Source organism: Solanum dulcamara, chromosome 6, assembly GCF_947179165.1.
Source record: "Solanum dulcamara chromosome 6, daSolDulc1.2, whole genome shotgun sequence".
Lineage (NCBI taxonomy): Eukaryota > Viridiplantae > Streptophyta > Magnoliopsida > Solanales > Solanaceae > Solanum > Solanum dulcamara.
Genome location: NC_077242.1, coordinates 16173027 through 16181687, shown reverse-complemented (window position 1 = coordinate 16181687; position 8661 = coordinate 16173027).

Here is an 8661-nt window from a genome sequence, read left to right as displayed (position 1 = left end):
TTAATTGACATTAATATCGAGGTCATTTTCAATGAGATTGTGATATCGAGGTAATTTTTCATGAGATTGTGAGTTGAGATCATTTTTGATAAGATTGTGAGTCGAGGTCATTTTTGTTGAGCTGAGGTCATTTTTTGTGAGATTGTTTTCGACTAGTCGAGGTCATTTCTGGTAAGCCTAAGTCATTTTTAGCAAGATTGTAAGCCGAGGTCATTTTCAGCGAGATTGTTAGACGATGTAAGTTTCAGTGAGTCGAGGTCATTTTTGGCGTATAGATGGTTCTTGTGCGAGCTCCATGGGTTTCGATCTCTTATACAACAGATGTGTATCATTAGGATAGACAAGCATCATTTTTCGTGACATCACATTGCATTGCATTGTATCTTATCTGTCATTGTGAAGTTGTGTATATGCCCCTTATATTTCTGTGATTGATCTATTTGGAACCGATATGACTTATTTGGTGATATTTTTTTATCTATGGTTGATCTATGTTCAATATGAATGGTGTAGAGTTGATTGGGCTAAATTCTAGGCATTGAAGTTGAGGAGGTTTGGTTGGGAGGAAAGGAGTTCTAGTATGTGTTAGATTTACTACGTTTTTGTTAGCTGGCTTGCTAAGTGCCATGTTGTTTGATACTAACTCCTTGCTATCTACATTTGTGTAGGTACCGAGCTCGAACAGTGATTTTATTTCCATTCCTTCATCCGAGGCCAGTTAGAGGAGACTGAGAGGTAGTTGTTCGATGCCGGCGATCTCCTTGCTTCCTTTAATCATAATTTGTTTTATTTGAGTGACAAAGCTATTGAGACTTGTATTTATTTCCATTTTTTTTATATTTAGAGGCTTGTACATGTGACATCCAATCCTTTAGGGGTATTTTAGTTGATTAAGACTTCCTTTTTTTGAATATTTCTCTGCCAATTTAATTATTTTCGCATTATTTTTCAAAAATGTTGGGTTTTAGGCTGACTTGTCTAGTGTAAAAGGATAAGTGTCATCATACCTGGATTTGTGTCATGACATAGTTCTAGTGAGGGATTTCGTGGTGTTTTCCAAAAGGTTTCTATTAAAAGATTAAAGTGGAGAATTATTTTTTTGTTTACAAATGTGACTAATCATGTATATTTACTTTCACATTATCCGTTTAATAATTTAATAGTAAGGGTTCTCCCATCTAAGTGTTAAAGTAGGTACATGCACGACCCGATAGTTGGGTCGTTATAATTTAGTATCAGAGCCCAGGCTACCGATCTTCTAGTACAAGAGTAAATGTCAAACAAAGTCATGCAGATTGATGTGGTCATGTCCATATCTAATCTTTGGGGATCTATGAAGCTACCTAGGAAGTCATTCCACTTATTTCTCTCCTTTCGTGTGGTCTATGACTTACTTGTATGAATTGAGTTCAATTGATATCTCTTGATTCCAATTGGTATCTCAACGAAGTTAATGGAACGGCGTGCTCTTCAGCTAAAGTGGTACAAGCAAGGAAAATTTGTAAATGCTTGGATAATAAACTAATAGTCATCCATGAGGCTCAATAAAGGTAATGAATATGATTTGATTTTGTGACAAGATTGACAATTGTGATTATATGCTTGACATTGCTTGAATAAATGCAAATATGTGAAGTGTCATTACTTGTTTGTAAGACCTAGAAGTTGGAAAGAAGAAAATTGAAGTTGAGGCTTACTCAGACCACTCGATGACTCACTAAAAGGATTCGGTGACTCATCGAAGTTCACCTTAGTTCACCTAAAAGTCCTAAAAAGTTGGCTTAAAAAGCAAGGAAAGTTGGCGAGAAGGAAGGGGTTGGCGATACGTCGAATTGGTTCGGCGAGCTAAAGTACTGCGCCAAAAAGTTCAGAGAAGATTGCTCATACTTGAAGCCAAGTTAGGGATATAGGATGGAAATGGCGACTCGCCCATCTAGTGGTGAACTGAGTACAACTCTCCAATATATGTAGAGAAAGTCGTCCGAGAACTCGAACAACTTGATGAGATTAGCAGAAGATTGGAAACTCACCAATCAAGACGACGAGCTCTACGGATCTCGCAAATCGGTCTCTGATAGGTATTTAATAGGGTTAATTCAGTCCTTTGAATTCATTTAATTCCTAAACTATGTCATTTTGGATCTATTTCTAAAACCTATAACTAACCAAACCCTTCAAATTCCCCTCATTGACTCCCAGTCTCTCAAACACTCTCCCAAATTAAATCTTCACTCTAAAAATTCTCCCAAGACTTCTTTTTCAAGGCTTTTGTGGTTCAATCTTCAAGTCAAGATCACCCTCCATTTTTGTTAAGTTTTTGATTTCTAGATATGTGGCAATTCACCAATGGGTTCCATTTATCCATTGGGTCACAAAGAAACTCAATCCTCCTAATTCAAATTTGCCCAATTCAAGAGGGTTTCAAGTGAATTCTTCATGGGTCCTTTCTATGATAATTCAATTGATGTTGTTTCACTTCATCATGCATTATATTACATTACTACATAATTTTACATTGATTTCATATAGACCCGTGCATAATGCTATGATTTTTAAGTATGAACTATGAGTTTACGATCAAGGATTTATGAGTGATTTGTGAATGATTAATGTAAAGATGTGAACTATATTTTCAAGATGTTTCAAGAATGAATGAATGAATTATGAAAGGTTTTCTCACAATATGAAGAAATGTGATTTAGATACTTAGAAAGGTAAGTGTCTATATGAATATGTTATGATCATGATTTTCAAAGACCTATTCTTATAATGTATTTTATAAATGTGGATTGGTACTTTTTTGCCTTTCCTAATGTTAATGATTTACTTATTCCATTGGAATTAACTTAGCACCGACAGTACTTTGTGGTGGAGACTTGGTAATGTATTATGTAGTAGCAACCCCTAGTCCCAAACTATATTGTCCCCATAGGTTTTCTTAATTAGTCTAGCTAGTGGATCCACGCATAGCACATGATGATGACACAATATAGAGTCTACCTTGGTAAGTAGCCTCTCTCTTCTCGATGTGGGAGTTACATCGAATTCCATGTTATAGCTCACATGGCCTTAAATGATGGTTAAGGTTAATATTTCAAATTTTTCAAATTTTAATTCATGCTTTTAACATATTTGGTCATGCATCATATGTTCATATTGATCATGTCCAATTATTCATATTCATGCATATTTCTCACATACATAGTATATTCCATGTACTAATGTATACTTTTCTCTATATTGTCTCATAATATAAGTCATGATATTCTCGCTCCTCCATGTGTCTAGTTGACGATCCATTATACTTAGATTTGATTGGTGAGTCCTCAAGTTTTGAGGACAGCGCAACTATGACTTTTCTTTATGTTTTTAGACTGTATTTCTTTTCTTATGTTTTGGTGAGCAAGAAACTTGTCCTAAGCCCCATCTAAGCATAGTAGAGGCATGTCTAGATTGGTATGAATATGTAGTTCCCATTATTCACAGATTATATTTTGATTCTCTATCTATCGAGATTTAATGTTTGATACTTATCTTCCGCTCTTATGATTTCATGTCGATATTTCTTAATTATCTTATTAATGTTATGTGTGCTACGAGGCTTGATTGGGATCCTTCACGATTCTAATCATCATGTTACATTTAGACTGGGTTGTGACAAACTTGATATCAAAGCACAAGTTTTAAGAGTCCTAGGGTGTCTAACATGAAGCGTCAAGTAGATTCTTACTCATGGGTGTGAAGCGCGCTAGATTTATGAATATGAGGCTATGAGACATTTAGGAATTTCACTTCCTTCATCATTCTTCTATCGTGTGATAGAGTTGTAATCTAAGGTTTTCCTCCTAAAGATCTTTCTTTTCGATTACAGAATCACGCCTCTCCAAAGAGTTTATGTCCTAAGGAATGCTAATATCAATGAGAATGAGGAGCAACAAACTTCCCGAGTTCCCCAATATCCTCTAGACGAACAAGTTTCATATGCCAAATGTTGAGAGGCTTTCCAAGTGCTTGCCCAAGCTATGGAGGCACAAACTAATTAAAATTCAGTTGCTCTCGTGAACCCAAATGTGGGTACGATAGCTAGCCGAGTTCTTGACTTCACTCACATAAAACCTATGGAGTTCCATAATTCAAAGTTGGATGAGGATCCATAAGAGATCATCGAGGGTAGCTGTAGGATTGTTGAGATCATGGGAGTGTCCCCGTTAGAGAAGGAAGATTTGTCCACTTATCAACTAAAGGGAGTTACTCAGATTTGGTATAAATAATGGAAGGATAAAAGGGCTAGATATGCGAGTCTGGTTGATTGGGAAGAGTACAAGGGTGGTTTTCTTGACTGTTTCTTTCCATTAGAGTTGAGGGTAGCTAAGACCCAAGAGTTCATTAACTTAAGTCAAGGTAATATGAGCGTGAGAGAATATACACTCAAGTTCACTCAATTGTCGAAATATACTTCATTCATGGTTGCTGACTTTAGAGCTTGCATGAGCAAACTTGTTTTGGGTCTATCAAATTAATTGGTCAAAGAATGAGGAACCTCCATATTGATCAAGAAAATGGAAATCTCAAGGCTTATAACACACGTCTGTCACAACCCAAACCTAGGGTCTAGATGTGACATGGCGAATGGGGAACCCGAAAGTACCTCAAACAAACTTCTTAGCATTCTTTTAGCCTTTCATAGGTAATGACAATAAATAAACAAGTAAAAGTCATAATAGTAAATCTTCAACTCACATATGTCCAACAATACCTCTAAATTTTTAGATTTAACGGGGCTAAGCCAAGTCCCTAGCTCACCATTAATCATAATAGAAAGAAATGTCACAGTAAGTGTCTAAAGATCTCAACATATCATAAGCTAGAAAGATAGAGGAGTATTGTTTCCAGAATATGGGAACTCACCAAAAGTAGTCTTCAAAAGAAATATCAACTAGACATATGGAGTAGAATGATGAGGAGTACCAATCCCTAAATGGTGATATCACGTAGGCAAAGGAGTATGCATTAGTACTTTGAATATACTAAGTATGTAAGCATACATGAACATTGAGGAAACATTAAAACATTTATGTAATATGAAACATAATGCAATGCATGCATAACAATCATATAGATATCCTGTAAAACATTTATTTTGTGGGAAAATGACCATAACCGACATTTAAGACTATGCGAGCTATTACATGGAATCCAACATAACCCCCTACGTTGGTCAAGAAGACTACTTGTGTTATGCCCCGTACTTTTGTACTTTGGAACGCTTTCTTAAGCTTCTTAAAAGTTGCCACGTGACCTATAGTATCTACGATATTGTCAAATAACTCTAAAGAAGGGAGGATGTGATGCCCCATAATAGTTAAGGTTGGGAATAGAGTCATCAGGATTTGAAAGGAGTTGGAGGCCAAATAACAAGTCGTGGAACTCGACTTACTTGCGTAATCCACCAACTTGGATATCCTACGTAATTAAGCTACTTGAGTACACATCGAGCTTAAGTAGCAAGGAATACATAGGCTCTTAAAGTAAGACGAGATTACGAACCCACAAAAAAGAAGCAAGTAGGTAAAAATTAGGTGATGCACCTACTTGAACCAAGTAGGTGACCCACCTACTTGGGGTAGACCCCACGCTGTCACGTGGCAGCCAAGGACTGGGTGCATGGCATGAGGTGGCGCCCTAGGGGCAGGACACGTGTTACCCCTAGGGGATGCCATGTGTCACCTCCAAAAGTGGGATATATATGCTAAAATTATGACTAAGGAAGTCATTTTTCATCTCTTATACTTAAGGAAAATTGGACAAAACCTAAGAAGAAAGAGAGAGTAGCTACGGCATCCTTAGGATTAAGGTAAGCCCTCCATTGTTTCTCCGTGAATCAATTATCTAAGGTGTTTTTCAGTTAAATAATGATATTTAATAACATAAATTAAGGGTTTGGGGCAGCACAGAGAATTAATGGGAAGTTCATCAACTTTCAACAAGTTTCTGAGGCCCGTTTGTTAAGGTATGATGTGATTATCTTTTACTACATTTTAGTAAGTGTTTGTACATGTTATGAATGTATAAATATGGATTGAAAACATTAAAATATGCACGTTAGAGCTGAAGAACATTGCAGGTCATGTAGGGGCTGTTTTGACGATATTCTAACGGGTTAAAGTTTGGCTAGTGTTGTTGTTATTATGGTGTTGTATTGGGAGTTATTTTGTAGTGTTGTAGGGATGAAAACATGTCTAAATATGGGTATAAGTGCTGATGGTTGTAGACACATGACACCCCATTTTGTGTGGTTTAGATTTTACGAAATAACGATTGAAAACCTTATTTTGGTATTGTGATTTTGGGAGAGTCATTGGGAACTTGTATTGTGTAATATTGTAGTGATTTGGTTGTACATAGCTGCTGGTTGTTGTTGGTAATATGTCTTCTAAGGTTAGAGGTTAAATCGGAAATTTGGATAGGGCAAGTTATAGAGGAAACGCTGTCCAATTTCCATTAACTTCAGGACTAGTCAATAGACTAGTCAAGAAGGACAAACAAGGAAATAGTTCCTATAAATACATGAATATTAATGTAGGAACTAGAAAGTCGAAGGTCATTAATATTGGTATTACTTTTATGATTAATAGGTTAAGGAGGTAACGAGGCGAGATGGATTACAGTTAATCCATAAGAGGTATGTAAAGCCTATCTCTCCTTTCTTTTGGCGTGTATTCAAGTTAAGTAATGAATGATATGAGCTTGAGGGTAAATCTACTCATAAATGGCAAGCATAATTCATGGTCCTTATTTACTTCTTGATGAAACCACTTTACAGTAATTGAACTAGGGCTTCTCAAGCCTTCCATACATTAGGAAGTGATGAGTATGTGAAGCTACCCTTTCTTCTCTTTTGGCATGTCTTAGATGTAAGTATTATGTATGTGAAATTTGGAGTTATTCCATTCTTAAATCTCTGAGTATGAGTTAAGACTCTTGTTCACTTCTTACTGATTAGAACTCCTGTAATAAGTTGAGTCATTACCTTTCAAGTCTTCCATGTGATAAAAAGTAGTACAGGTAAAGCTTATCCTTTCCTAGTTCTAGAAAGACTGGACTATAAGGAATATAGGACATGGATTTGGAGGTGACTCCATTTATAAGTTCTGGGTATAACTCGTGACTTGTAATCACTTCCAAATATTAAAGGTCTAAAAGTAGTTAAGCTACTATTCTCGAGCCTTCTATCTAATGAATAGTAAGTGAAGATACCAGCTCCTCTTCCTAAAGGCTCTACAGTGATAAATATTTCCGATTGCATAAGTTGTGTCTTTGGTTACATGAGCTATGTGGCATTGTCTTGATACATGTCTATGATTCCTGAGGCCCTAATTGATTTAACTCCTAATGACATCTAAAGGGTACTTCAAATAATTACTTTTTTGGTCTTCAGGTGACGGTTCACTTGACTGTTTCATTGAGTCTCAGAGGGTGACTTAGTTGCATATGGTTTCTCACTACTCTACTCGTGCATGCTGTAACCCTTCTTTCTCCACATCCCATAATGGGTTGGATATTATATCAGGCGCAGCTTTACTACTTTTTTCATCGAGTCCCAGGCCGGATATGTATGATTCTATATATGAGGAGACGATTCCATACATGAGGCACGGTATATGTTATGACGATGCGATTATTCCCCGAGTCTCGGGCCAGTTGTACTATGATGGTATGTGTTGTAATATGATGATATGTGTGTGATGGTATATGTTGTGAAATAAGGAAGGAAATACCGAGTCCCTCACTAGAGGGCCAGGTATATATGTATATATATGATGTTGGTACTCTATAAATGTACCCCACTCCCTTCACCAAGTCCCTCACTAAAGGGCCGGATACTTTATGTAGGCATGCATATGAAAACATGGTGATACATTTGTGACCCCGATCCCCATAATGGACCGGATATAATATGATGACATATACGATAAGGTTATGCCGTATACGATGATATAATGGCATATATAATGACATGATGAAGTAATATACATAATGAAAAGAGATGATGACATGATGATATGATGATATATTGATATGATGAAATGATTATGACATCGAGTTCACTAAAAGGTCGGTACAGTGTATGATAATGTATATGACTACATGTCCTAAGATGCAGGCACAGTAATTGCTAACTGTTATATTTGTTCCCTGCATCCCTATTTCAACTGTAACTTCTTTATAAGGTTTTATGCTTATATACTCAGTACATATATCGTACTAACCCCCTTTCTACGGGGGCTGTGTTTCATACCCGCAGGTACAGAAACACGACTTGAGGATCCGTCAGCTTAGGGCTCTACCCAGCGAGTTTGAGAAGAGCTTCATTGTATTGGAACCCAGCTTTTGGTACTGAACCTTGAGGTATATATTTGCTTGTTCAGGGGTACGAGGGGGTCATGTCCCGCCATATATCATCATTACTATTCTCAGAGGTCTGTAGACATACGTGTGGGTTGTATATACACGTGTGTGAGTTATGTATCTATGTATGTTGTTCAATTGTGCCAATATGTGAGCATACGACAGGTCTAGGGTATACGCGAGTGTTCATCTTGGGCACCCATTATGGCCTACGGGATTGGGTCGTGACAACTTGTCGGATAGAACTCCGTC